Here is a 15,201-nt window from a genome sequence, read left to right as displayed (position 1 = left end):
GATCGAGAATTGCTCTGTTTTCTTGCTCTAGAACTATCTTCCTCGCTTTCGACAAATATCAAACATATATCTGTCTCACTTTAAGTTCTAAAAATGTACACTAGTACAATCACTAGTACATGTACAATCACAGAAAACAGACCTAAAGTGACAATGGAATAGCACATTTAGCAAATGTGACAATCGAATTTACTTACTGATAAATGCGTCTTTATTTCTTTGGGCGTTGTGGGCATCAATCACGAAAACATGGATTTAATCTCAATTTGGCGTAGCAATTAGACTGGCTGCTGCTCCTGATTGCCCGGGGCTCCGTCAGCTTCGTGCAAAATGCAAACTCTCTTAACAAGATGGCCGAATCACTCAGTTATACGCCGCTTGTGAGAAGTCAGAATTCTCAGAAGATCAAAAGATTCTCAATGTCTCAATATGGCGGACACTCGACTGATCGTCGTTTTACTTGACTTTATCGGATGCACGGAATTGTACGAAACACTTCGGCGGATGAAAAATTCACGTCCCGCATGTATTTGATACAACACTCCCCGACCCCGACAGTGTTGCACACGCCAGTGTGACACGTACTGAAAGTAGAAGACGCAGAGATGGCCGTTTACCGTCGTGAAGTTGTCTGTCGATGATTCAATTCGTCGACTTCTCGTTACTTTGTAAACTTCGTTCAGATGTTTATATGCTCGGTGGATGAGCTCGTTCGGTTCGGTCTTCGATGCATCTGTGACGTTAAACTCGTTCCCAGAGACTTAATTTCGACGGGCATGAGGTTCCGAATCGTCCGACTATCTTCAACGATCTTTCAAAAACTAATAGTATGTTCAAAGTCACACTACGTATGGCGTTTGGTGCGTTCGGAAAGACGCTATTAGCGCTACTTCTGTCATTCTATTATTCATTTTATTGTTTATTAGATGGATGAATGATACAAAAAATAGAATGATACAAACGATGGAAGGGATAATATGATGTGCCTAATTTGCAAGCATCTCTTTGTAAATTTTCGTCATCTCTGTTTATGAATATCGCGTCAGAAAAAAAGCCTGACAACTGTGAAATGCTAAACATGAGGCGATATTCATAGTCTATTTTTATTTTAAAACTGCTTAAATAATAGGCACGTTCAAGTCGATAAAGCGGTTAGCTTGCTTACCGAACAAATGAATATGATTGGTTATTACTTATAGATCCAACCAATCACATTCAATTACTCGGAGAGAAACTCTCCAACGAGTTCAAGACGGCAAAGCAGCTAAGCATATTTACCGAGCGATTGAATATGATTGGTTGGATCTATAAGTAACAACCAACGATGTTCATTTGCTCGGCAAACAGGCGCTTTGTTAACTTGAACGCGCTTATTCACAGACAGAGACGGTGGAAATTTAGAGAGAGATGCTTGCAAACTGAGAACACCATGTTATCCCTTCCATCATGCATCTCCTCGAATGCACTTAATATCCCCCACTCTCACTCCTCAGCAATTGTGCACCGCCTGTTATTTTGTTTAAATGTCTAGCTACTTCATAATTAGTGATGCATTTCGATACGAGAATCTCGGAATATCGTCTCAGAATTTCTCGTGTCGGTTACATGACATTTTCCCGAAAAACTAGATTGAAAAATGTTGGTACTAACAAAAACCCCTAGGCAACACGATTTTAATTTGTACGGATTAGTAACACTGTTGAAGTAGTAAGTCCATAAATTCGACCATAAGTCTATACCACAAACTTAAGGATTTACTACTTAAATACAAATTAAGTACAAATTCATAACGATGCGAACTTATATGTCACACTATGCATTGAAAATTGAGAATTGCGAATTGAAGATTATTGAAACAATTCCATTTTTTTCACGTGTTTCTTATTGTCCCTTCTGACATTTGTTAACTTATATCTGGGCAACGAAAAAACGAAAAAATTGGGTAAGAGATAAAAAAGCAAAAAGTAGAAAAAGTAAGAAACAGCAGGGAACAAAGGGCACATTGTAAATTAGGTTTCTGAGATTTGAGATCTTAAGACGGATTATAATACACTGATTGTGAGAAGACAATATTTAAAAATTGATAAAAAATATATGTATTTCATTGAAATAAATCTTTATTTAAATACGGCGAAATAAAATTTTATTCCTAGTAAAAAAGCCATTTATTATATGTAATTTTTTACACTTAGGACCGATTGTTCCATCTTTTGATAAATTTTACCCTGTTGGGTAAGTAGCAAGATTATCCAATCACATGCGCGGATTATCAAATTTACTTCACAGCTAAAATTTATCAAAAGGTGAAACAATCGGCCTTTAATAAGATATATTTCACAGAAATGTATATATTTCGTCATAATTAAATTTTTTTATAACTAATAGAAAAAAGCGTCATAAGTGATATTTGCTTTGCAAGAAGAAAGGAAAGAAGGCCTTCAGAGCTATTTCATTTGTGCATTTTTGTTATACGACAAATGTGTGTAGAACAGAGAGAAGTCCTCGGATCTCTCTATCCTATCAACAGGCCAATCAACAGGCTTGATGAAATAGCGGCCTTAATGCTCAAGCTGAATCTAAGTGCCAAAATAATTCTATTTAGGCACTGCGAATTTATTTACTACTTATGTAGTCATTTAAATTTCGAATTAATTTTTCGATCTTGAAACGTAAACTAATTAAACTATATAAGAGTAATATCACAAATTAAACTGCTTATAGCGATTTACTATATTTGATGCTCATAGCATCTTATAAAATATAAAGATCTTGATAATATTGGATAATATATTAAATACAATAATTTTAACTTTAATTTGCTTTGCAATATTCCAACATATTTTTCTCTCTGTATATCATGAGTTGAAAATAGGCCCATTTATAGGTCAAATGATGCGTATTTTTCAATTCCAACCACAGCGCCGCGCGTCGTCATTTATTTTATTTCGCGCGATTACTTGTCTAATTCGCGGCTTATTTCACGCCGAAGCCGCGCAACGCCACGGCACGCCTAGTTCATCGCTCCGTATTTTCCGATTCCCAGAGATGAATTCGCACGAGAACAATTGCCGCGAGTGTTGAGACGAACAATGTGACTTCGATTCTTAATCGTTCACTGTGTAATAAACGTCAAAACTGTCTGGTGAAGCACCGATCAGCGAACGATTGCCTTCGTTGCGTTTTCGTACGTAAGGGACGCCATTTTGGGAATGTCGGGAGCGTCTCGTCGGGAGTGACGTATAAAATAACGGACGATCGTATAGTATATTAACACGGTGCGTATCGCGTATTGTAATTAATCGCGAGTGTGAGTGCCATTTTAAACAAGGATGCGGCGACTGAATGACGACGGTGCTGGCGATGTCGACCTTCAATGGTGTCAATGATGTCGACGGCGACAACGGGCGACAACGATGTATCGGCCGGTGAGTAATCACTCGTCTGTCTTGTTTATTATTTGATTCAAGTGTCTTCGACAAGATGGCCGATAACATTCTCGCGTTGGCCATGGGGGGGGTCGGGCGGAAAGATCGTTTGGCAATCACAACGCGACTCCGTCTCTCGGAAACGAGTTCGCGTTCCATTTCCACGTTGAGAGATGTTGTTCCATCGTCGTTTCGCACGACTGCGTTTCATACGCGTTTCATTCCTGTTGAAACGCGGCCGAAGATAGGGAAAACGATCTCGGTCCTGTCGACCGATGCACACATAGGAAGTAAACAGTGACGGTCTTCAACTCAAAGCGCGGAACGTTGATCAATGTGATATCACGATGTGAAAGTAATACAGTGAAGTCCTTTATCTCTATTATACTGATGTTGAGTAAAAAATATTAAATACACTACACCAGAGAAAGGTTTCTTTAATTTAAAGAAATGTTTCTTTGCTATATGATTAAAGAAAAAATTTTCTTTGATTTAAATTTATTTTTTAAATTATTTTTTAAATTCAAATAAAAAAATTTATTTGATTTAAAAAAGTTATGTTCAAATCAAAGAAATGACGTTCAAGTCAAAGAAATTTTTTCTTTAATCATATAGCAAAAAAACTTTTGTTTGAATTGGAGAAACTTTTCTCTGGATATATAGATTTTTAATACTAGCAGTAAATTTTGAAATAATCGCACAGTGAGGGAAAATGTACTTTTTAATAAATATATGTTTATATTTATTTAGTAAATGTTCATATATAACATTATTCTGGCTGAATATTTATTATAAATAAATGTAAACATATTTTCATTAGAAACAAGAAAGTAATTTAGTTGAACTATCTTTTTTAAGTATTTACCGTAAAATAAATGTTACATTAGTACTATTTGAACAGTTATTTATTAAAATTTAGTATATTTTTTTCAGTATATTACTATTTCAAAATTTACAATGCTAAAAATCTATAGTGCATAACAAACTATAATTTTTTTAGCAATAAATTTTAAAATATTACTTTTATGTACCAACATAAATTCTTTTATCTTATAATTTTTTAATTCGTAAATTTTAGAATTTTATGGATTTTAGAATCTTTAGATTTAATAATATTTTTATTATTTATTGTGTATAATAGTATATTTATTATTTATATAAATTTCGCAGATTTATATTGAGATTATTTCTTCTTAGATTTCTTGATATTGGCAAAGGTTTTGCAACGAAAAAAAAAAAGCGTTTCAAACGTGTAAATTCTCTGCCTAATTCTGCTAATATCACAATCACGCGAGTGAAATCATAACAAATTATCGATAAAAGTGGACGCAACGGTCTGTACAGCTTCTTACTCGTTTCCTACGATTGGGATTGGTAGGAATTTTAGTGCGCAATCAATTACCACTTCTATTTCCCGTTCGCGAGATATTAATCCTCGCTGGGCGTACGTACTCGGCCGACTTGAGTATCATTCACGGTAAATAACACAGAATTATAAGCATCTGGTTTTCTCGGTATAAAACGTACTTATCATCGAAAAGTGGTGCGCCGTTGCTATTAAGTCGTTAAATCCCGATACCGATTGTATCGAGGGTGGAATTCTTGTCGACAGGTAGATACGACTGGAGCATAAAAAAAAAATAATTCTGACGTAAACTACGTTTCGTGGTAATGTGAAAAATCACTCGCAAATAGAGAATATACATTACCACCAGCGATCCGTTATAATATTCCGTTGCTACGGAAGTAAACAGCACTTTTTTCTGTTGTGTTTATTTTACTTGTGTAGCAAACGCATTGAAAATTCCATTGGTACGGTGTGGAATTATCTGTTCAAATAATAGGTACTTTCAAATGTTAAGTGAAATTTAAGTAAGAATTTGAAATAATTGAACGAACATAATAATACACTTTGCGTGCAAATTACCTTAACGCAATGATTTCGATCGATTTCACGTCGCGAATGAAGGCGCGGATAACAAATACAAATCACGGTATTGAGTGGAACACGAATATAATTATGGCCATTTTAAGTTCGGTTTTTCACGTGGTTGATAAGAGATATTTTTTTAGAACAAAACATTGTTTTTTTTTTTCAAACATATTTCTAATGTTTTATACATGCTTTAAACAATATTATAAAGAATATGTTTTAAATAGTTTAAAACATGACTTTTACCCATTCTAGCTTTTCATTTGCTGGTTATCTTGTGATTAGGCTTAACCTGATGATAATGTAAAAATTGTATTTTTTTATTTATGATTAATCACTGATAATTTTGTAGTAAATAACTTTTAAAATTACAATTACACAAAATCATTAGTTTATTAACTAATCAGGGTTACATTATCATCAAGTTAAATGAAGTTATAAACTATAAATTGACTAGATAATGAAAAACTGGGCTATAATATTTTGTTGCTACGGAAATAAAGAACATATTTTTGTTACGTTTACTTGTGTAACAAACGCGTTGAAAAATCTATTGACATGCTGCGAAATGATCTGTTCAAATATCAGATACTATCAAATGATAAGTGAAATTTAAGTAAGAATTCAAATCAAATGAACGAACATAATAAGTATAATAACACACTTGCGTGTAAATTTCTTTAATTTTAACGATTTCATGTATCGCGTCGCGACTGAAGGCGCAGATAACAAATACCTATATAAAGTATAGGTAAATCATGACGCCGAATAAGAGAGCGGAGGATAATTCAAGCCAATCTCGGTCATTAATCCACAAATCCAACGGCAAAATCGAGCCGTTAAATTCAAATCGATCGTATCGAGGGCGGAGTTCACTCTCAGGGCGGGGAAAAAGTTCGTCGGAAGTTGTGTTTCGCTTGATAATACGAATCCTGTTAGAAATTACTGTGCGAACGCCGCGGACGTGGTGCGTTGCACCAACGAGGAGATATACCAGCGAATAGTTATTACAATACTTGTACCTGTCGATCTGGAGAAGGCGCGTGCAGGCGCGCGTGCACGCGTTGCACCGTCACGCGCGGTTCCTCTGTTTTTTCACGGTGCATAAAGGCGATCATTATTACGCGCGGCACGCTGCTGCGCGCGTACGTAGTACGTAGTACGTAGTACATACGCAACAAACGGCTGGGGCGGTCCCCAGTACACAAACGAATGATAAAAGTAATCCTGATCTAGATTACGCGAACGCGCCGGAGTATAATGGGAACCTCCGGGCATCTTTCCGCGTGCACTCGAGCAGGCCTTCGTATAATACGATACATGCAAAGTAGGATATATCTCGGGCTCGGAAAATAACCTCGTAAATCACCTCCACGCGCCCGATTAGCAGCACGCGCGTCATTTTTGATCTTGAAACTGGTAGATGCTTTCTAAATGCGTCGTTATTATTCTCTGGCGATGTTTATAAGTATTAGAAAGTGTACGAGGTCTGTTAATAACAAATCTTCAGGTAACATAGATTTTCTTTAGTATGGTTTTAAGAGATCTTACAAGTGATATTATTGAGAGATGAATCTTTCAGCTTCTCGCAAAATTATCGCTGCGAGAAATGAATTTTTTATAGACAGGACAGTTTCGTATCTGAAAATTTAGATAGGTTTGAAAATAATTTTATTGGGCTATCAAAATAATTATGTAGGATGCTCAAGCATGATAAACAATGTCAACAAAATATGTTTTGATATTCTAGCAATCAGTTTGAACGTCATATATAGTTTATGGTTCATTAAAATTATTTTCAGATTTGTATCTACATTTTAAAGAAGATCGTTGTGGATTCAATATTTCATATGGTGTTTATATAATTCTCACTGTTGATTAATGTTAACAGCAATACAGTAAGAATTACAGAAACACCGCATGATGTTAAATATTTTTTAGAGTAAGTGTAGCTAAATTTTTAAATACCTCAGCAAAGCCATTCTTTCCGAGGTTCGTTCCATGTAGATCGACTGACGGCCGATTGAAGTGATAAGTCACTGCACTCGGTCCTTATACATAAATAATGACACATGCTGGCGATACCTTTATTTTACAGCGCGCGATAGCTGCCACGTCTCATGCGTGATCGATCACACCGTGTATACCGCGGCCCATTAACTCCGTGATTTCAATTACTTTTCAATAAATGCGGTAACGATACCACCCCATTCGTCTCGAACGACCACTAGAGCGGTACCGAAGTGGGAGAGGCGCCACGTGAAGGCGGAAAATATTGACCGTCTAGCGAAACGGGTTCCTCAGATTAACCCACACGCACCGGACGATTGATCTTTTTGCGAAACGCGACTGATAATACATCGGGAGCTACGTCACGATTTGCGCGCGCGTACGTACTTTTCTCGCGTTGCGCAGTGCGCAGTGCGCTTTTCATCGTCGATTAGCCTGAGCCGATAGCGCTCTCGGCCGCACCGTGACAAATCAATTATAACGTGGGTAGAAAGTCATTTTGCGGAATTGCGCGACGCTCGTTGTTGTTGCTGGCTCGCGTCCGAAAAAATTATAATGATCCGCCTTTATGAGCGTTTTCCGCCATGATATTTCAATCGATACGGCGATAGCTGCTTTAAAATAGAATTCACTGTCTGTTCAGTTTATCGCGTTTGCGCAATGTGGAAGTCTATTTAGATACGGTACGATCGGGAAGTCGCGTATTTTATGTTATAATGTATTTGTCGTCAGTTACGTCACTATCTTCTTGCAATAACTTTAAGGATTTACTTTGGTAATTGCGATAGAGGGAAATAAAATTTGGAAATGGACATTTTTTCGAAACGTAAACAAAAATTTGTATGTAAAGAAATGAATCGAATAATGAAACAGCAAGTATAAATATATCCGAAAATGTATTTGTTGAATATGAAATTTCTGATTAACCATACAAATGTAGATAAATTATAACTATAGTCAAATTTATATTTACTCGTAATACGTGTCTTTCACACTTTTTTATTTCAAATTACATTACTAATATTTGAATGTATCATATTAATATAATATTCTGAATTATTTATTTATTCATTTAACTTTAATTTGATCTATCAATATAATATATAATAGTTTTAATTTTTGCTGTGTGTGTATGTCTGTATGTGTGTTATACTAATAGTAAAAAGAAAGATTTAGAAGATAGTTGACAATTTGCGAAAATCATATGTCAAGATTTAAGAATTAGAGAAATAGATAATTGCTCGGAGAATTGAATCATCGCAATTTCACAACTACGTCTAATAAACCGCGATTGACCTGACACGAAAGCTTGCTAGGATTAATTATCGCTTTAATCCTATTATCGGCCGATTTGTCGAGCGAAGCGTTTCAATGTTCGCCACACCATGCTGTGCGTACTGCGTACGTTGACACGCGCACGCACGCACGCGCGTGCATTGCGTACGCCCTAGTGCGTTACATTGCGTAACACATTGCGTCGTGTACCCAAGATTTATCGATGATCTGATCATCGACGCGCCTCGATATTCTGAAATCACAAATAATTTCAATTTTTTTGAAGTTCGAAGTCGAGAGTTTATTTAACATTGTCTAATGACAACAAATATATTGTAACTTTGTGTATGTAGTTTATAATAAATTAGCTAACAAGTGTACATGAGATAAAACTTAATGATAAAAGAATCTTACATTAAATTTTAGATTAAAATATAGATTTTTTTCAAAGTGAACATAAAAACATATAAATATGCTATAAAATATCTCGATTAATTGTATCTTAACTGTTGAGTATAAAAGGATTTAAACGATTCAGCAAGTCAATAAATTACAAGTCATTCGCTTTGAAACATTAGCAGAAACGTTAACTAACGTGTTCTAACCTTCTAACATTCTAGAGATACATCTCGCGATACGCAATATAATTAAATTCACTAACTGATTTTCCCATTTGCCTCTCGGAATCTGGATGTCGCGAATCACGTTAACATACAAGGGGTGTGTGCATCGAGCGTGTATGTGGATCCATAAATACGGGCGTAATGTAAATGTACGGTACACGGGAACAGCTCATCGATACTTCGAGGGAGAACGCGAGCGTTGGCAATCTCGTGAGAAAATCGCGGATAAGCCGCGAGTTCACGTGACTCACCTGATATGACCCCGCAGTCAGCCACGACTGCAGCCGCGGGCAGACAGGTGCAAAATGGGCTCTAAAAAGCGACATTCCAGCGACGTTAACGGTGTTACTAAATTTCTTGAGCCGACGGCGGCGTCTCTCTGCCGACGCGTTGGCATTGTGCTGGAAATGGCGTTTCAACTCATAGGTATATATACGTAATCCGCACATTTCTCGTGTCGCAAGAGATAGGAAGTAATGGTTGCTATCTCGTCGGCGTCGGCGTCGGCGTTCGTGCTTTAATATGACGAGGAAAATATAAGCTTGTCGGCACAGCTCGAAAGCCGAGCGGTGTGTTCGCTCCGAGTAAAAAAATGTACGCTGGCGTACATTTTTCCCGAACGCGTTTCGCCACATGGCTTTCCTAGCAAAAATTCGCGATTTCCACGCGCGTGAGACCTGTTGTAAATTAACGGAGATAAGCTACGAATTTATTTATCGCTATTATCGCTATTTTACTTTCACACGTATTCGCGGGTGGCGGCGCGCCAAAGCGCCGCCGTTGACTCACATGATTGAACGTATAATCGAGTGCATTATCCACGTATATCGTTCATCTGAAAAATGCTCGCGTTTCTCACATGCCGTGTAATGCTAATTGATTAACGACGTAACTTCCTTCGTGCAGAAAGATATGGAGCTAACGACACGTGAGTGCAAGTTGTTATTTTTGTAAGCTAAACTTATGCATGAAAGACATATTCGAAATAAAAATTCATACGAGATGATGAATTTTTATAATATTTTTATGTTCTACTCAACGTATTTTTAAATATGAAAACTTAGTTGCCAGGTACCTTCGGATAGCACTCCGATTTTCTGAAGGATATCATTTACATAATTATCTATAATTATATATGTATAAAGCTAAAATTGCTTGCAAAATTAGGTCACATTTTTATTATTGCCACAGTTTCGTTTTATATAAATGTCGTCAGCATTTAACTTCGATTGGCTTGTACGGCAAATAAAATTTCAATGCGGGGAAATGAAAAGAAAAACAATTTAACTTTATATCGAACATTTTAATTAAGGCGATATTTACGAGGAAATAAACTATCGCACGCTACGTCGTGTTAATCGATTTCCATATACGCGCGATGTCAAAACGGCGATACTTGGTTGTAAGAAGCAAAGAATAATGGGGCGCCAGAGAACAGGTGCTTTTGCCTTTGACGTTTAAATGTACGGCTATAACCGTCGCAAGGATATCAAGCTGAACACGCGGACGACTTTTCTGCTTTTACCGTTAACCTGTCGCGTTTATCTCCCTCTTGTAAGCTTCTTCTTAGTCTTGGTTTACCTTCAATAACTTCAGAGATTAACTCGATTATTTTATACGGCACTCTTTTTACGAGCACTTGTTCAATATCTGTATCGCAATGTCATTTATTATTATCATAGAAGTTTTACAGAACTATCGTAGAAATTTTTAAATGACTGAATTTTTTATCTTAGATTAATAACGTTATATTTTAACCCAGTCCAGCATAAAAAATGTATTTATTATTATTAAAGTATTGAGGAAAAAATTTACTAAATCTTAATACATATTTTTTCAATAGTACTAATCTAACGTTTACTTAAAGTAAATAAATAATTAAAAAATGGTAGTTAAATTAATGTTTTGTACTTAACAAATCTATGTTTGCTGTTTAGTAAATTTCCAGCTAGTACCATTCAAACAAATAATTATTAAAATTTAGTATATTTTGCAAAAACATATACATATATTGTTTAGTTTAATAAATATATTTTGATTTTAGATTATAAATATTAACATGTTTCCCTTTTGAGCCTGAATAAATAATGTTATTACTCGGTTATTACTAGCCAAAGCGTCTAAGATTTTGTAATGTATTACTACATTAAAACTTTAAGTCTCACAAATTTTTTACATGTAAATATCTTAAATCTCGAAATATATTGTGAGACTACGACCTTACCTCCCGAGAGAATAATTGAAGCTATCGGTAAGTGGCATCGTCCGTCTATTCTGAACAATTTCCGTGACTCACCTCCCGTACGCTTCCATCTGACATTCGAGAGAGGTATGTAAGAAGAACAACGGTACCCGCATTCGTCGTAATTAATCCACTAATTTACGATACATGCTCGGCACGTTGTACTCCAGGAGCGGTCATATTTATATACCCGGCGAATCGGGTAGAGATATCGCGCGTCGACCGGCCTGGCGATTCGAGACGCGTATACGACGATAACCTCGCGATTTGCGTAATAACTATCAGCGGCGCGATCAGCATCCGGTAATACAATCTTTTGTTGCAGTCTGGTCCGCAAAAACCGCGTGCTCAGTGTGTGGTATCTGGCCCGCGATTTTATGCTCCTTTTTCTTTTTTTCTTATACGTAGCTCGGTATATACACCGCCGTCGCATATAGCGGCCCATTATTCCAGCCCATTTGAGCGACATGCGGACAATGAGGAACACAGGCCACCCGCGGTTTAAGTGTTCCCCATTGAAAGTGCGAATTCTGCTACAGTGCCTCATGCCCGGGTTAACATAGAGCTCATAGACGTAACAATTATGTCACGTGCTGACGGCTGCCACGATATTTTCCACATCTATCGTATTTATCTTTAGATAAATGTACACACAAATCTACGTATTCTCAAATGAGCCAATAAATTATAGTAGGCTTGTATAGGTAGAAATATGGTACTGTATCATTGGTATATATACGTGTACATGTATATTTATTAGAGGAAATTACATCTTTTATTCATTTTTTCAAATTGATAAAATAGTAACATAATGCAATGTATCACCATTTAATTTTAAATTAATTCAGTATTATAATTAGCGCTTAATCGGCAAAATGGAGCTGCTCGATCGGCGGGAGTTAAAAGGTTTCACAGTCTGCTCGTATAATATTGCTGTGATAGCCAAATATCTTTTGCTCATTAGGGATCGTCCGCTCGATACCGACCAATGATTTACAGCTGTGAATATACTAGTATTTCACGCGCGTAATTGATAATCCTCGCACGGGCCGCAGATTACCGGTATCTGCCAGTGTACCAATTAATTGCGGTTCGATCATTATACTACGCGTTTAATATTATCTGCTATTTCTCTAAGCGCATTTACAGATAAATACGCACATGCACAGAAACACAAGCAATATTTTATTTATCGTGACAATGTCGATAGAAATATTTACTATCGTCTGTATGCATTATGTTCTCTTTCTCTTTCTTTCTCACTCGCTCATTTATTATAATCTTTGAATATTTTTAAATTCAATAACTTTGTGCCACTTTTACCTTATTGATTAATACATCGTTAATCGATTTTGATAAAAGTATATTACGCGATTTATAAATTCCTGAATGAGCATATGTTCCTTTCTTTTCAAATTGTATGAAGAATCTTAGTCGGAGCATCAAGACAAAACGAACATATCGTGGTATCTTACTGGTTAATTGCGACCGTCGCCTGTAGTCCGTGATTTACGAGAACGACAATATCGTTTCTCCAGTTAAAGCCTCATCCTAGATTATCGATTCTTTCCATAAAACCAGTTAGTCGCGTCGTGTACTTTGGGTGAACAAACTCACACCAATGCCAACAATTTTAATACTATTTAATAGTATTAATTATTGTATCATTCCATCTTTTTAACGATGCATTAATCAATATATGAATACATTCTATTTGATATATAGAGATATTTAATATAGTGATAAACTCGCTTCTCTGATTACAAATTTTAATTCATAGAATCAATTTTTGTACACTAAACAACGTTTATGAAATGTAAAGTAATACATTTATTCGCTGACGAAATCAGCAAGCATATCTCTTTGTTCAAATGTGTTTGGTAGAATTCAAGATTATCGATCGTGACATCGTCGTTTGCTGATCGGGAGCCGCGCAGAGATCGCGATCGTATTTATTTCACGGAGTGATCTGATTATGCACTGCTTATGCATCTCGATGCAAATAGCATGCGAGAACACAGTGGCCTTTGATTCTCGAAAGGCCCTCGCTGTTCTTGGTAGGCCCGAAAGACACCTGAATGGACCCATTTCGCTCCACGGGGTGCCAACATTAATGCGCTATCATCTCAACGGACGTACGAGAATGTATGCGAGTATATAATCGTGACGAGACACTGCGTCCGTTAGCAAGTCGCGACCTGAGATGCGATCGAGAAATTATTATCGATGGAAGAACGCTCGGTCGCGACTCTCCGTTAATTAATAATTCCGCGTAGCATGTGGTTGCAATTTAAACGAGACTTAGCTAACGGTGGTTTACCGGTAAGCGACGCTTAGACTTTAGACGCTAAATTATTCTGTGACCACAATCGTGTGTTTACTTAAAAATTTATTTAATACGAGAAAGCTTGCAGTCTATTAGAAATCAAAATTTAATTTACAATTCTGTATTGTTAATTTTCTATTTAAGAAAAAATAAAAAATTAGTTAATGAACAATAATTTTTGTAAAAAATGATCATTTTTATAAAAGACTGATTTACTGATTGGGTTGGCAAGAAAGTAATTGTGTTTTTTTAAAAGGCATCTATCTAAAAACCGCAATTACTTTTTTATCAACTAATATAAATATATTTTGATAGAGTAAAGTTTCAGCTTTTTAAGAATCTCTTTTTAAGAATCGCTTTTAGAATCGCTTTTTAAGAAAAAAATTTTGGAGGGAAAGTATCAAGCTTTCACGATAGGTAGTTAAAAATTTTCTCAAATTTGTTTTGGGCACATTGTTACAAACTCACAAAGTGAGAAGAAAATTTTCCGTCTTTTTCAGTAGTTCGTAGTTTTTGATATGTAAAAATTACCAAAACTTAAAAATGTGATAAGCTTTTAAAAGTAGAAATTTCAAGCTTTAAAACTCTTTTTTTAAATTTAAATTTCATTCATTATTGACGAAGATATTGTATATACAACTTTGAGTTAAAAAAACGCAATTACTTTCTTGCCGACCCAATAGAATTAGAACATATGTATATTAAATTGAGAAATGTAGATCAAAATGAGGCGAATTAGCTAAAAGAACCAGGCAATTATTTTACGTAGAATTTTCGCTAGTTCTCATTAATATCATTACTTTTGTCTCAAGTGGACCGCGGCATACCGAGCGAAGCTACAAAGTCTAATAAAACAATATAAAATAACTGTACGTGCCGGTGAGAAACCGTCGTGGTGGAATTCGGAGCAGGTGAGCCGAAGCACGTGAGTCCTCGCGAATGCATCGATATTCCTGTGTGCACCTACGATCGAATATTGTGTACGTGCATAACACAGACATGCTTGAGCACACACTGTCCGCCGCGGAATTATTTTCATACTTTCACGCAAAGTGATTGTTTAGCTAAAGCCGTTGGGTTCTGTTTCCTCGAGCATGAACGATAATTAAATTTATATCCGAGCTTATATGATTACATCGATGTGTGCTCTTATATATGTTACGTATATATGTACGCCCCTTGGCTGTGGCGTGATAATTTTTACATTTTGCGAATAAATAAGTTTTCTTCATTTTATTGTATAGATATGAGTTGATTGATAGTAACGTAAGAAAGTAAAACGTTGTTTATAGAAATCATTTGTTTCCAAAGTTAAATGACGAATAATTTTTTTTTCATGATAAAATTAGTAATAATGAAAAATCATT

At 36.0% G+C, this 15,201-nt stretch overlaps 1 long non-coding RNA gene across 2 annotated transcripts in view; it reads left to right on the top strand.

The window, feature by feature from the left end:
* The first annotated feature begins 2,981 nt into the window (after positions 1–2,981).
* The window catches only part of LOC147909831 (uncharacterized), a 371,480-nt gene continuing 359,260 nt past the window's right edge, over positions 2,982–15,201 (top strand). For both annotated transcript variants that reach the window (XR_015545203.1, XR_015545202.1), the window contains exon 1: positions 2,982–3,425. This is a non-coding gene — a long non-coding RNA (uncharacterized LOC147909831). The remainder of the gene's footprint in view (positions 3,426–15,201) is intronic.

Source organism: Acromyrmex echinatior, chromosome 5 (assembly GCF_024713525.1).
Source record: "Acromyrmex echinatior isolate Ae372 chromosome 5, ASM2471352v2, whole genome shotgun sequence".
Classification (NCBI taxonomy): domain Eukaryota; kingdom Metazoa; phylum Arthropoda; class Insecta; order Hymenoptera; family Formicidae; genus Acromyrmex; species Acromyrmex echinatior.
Note: the sequence above shows the minus strand (reverse complement) of the source record. Positions and strands in the feature narration are given on the sequence as shown.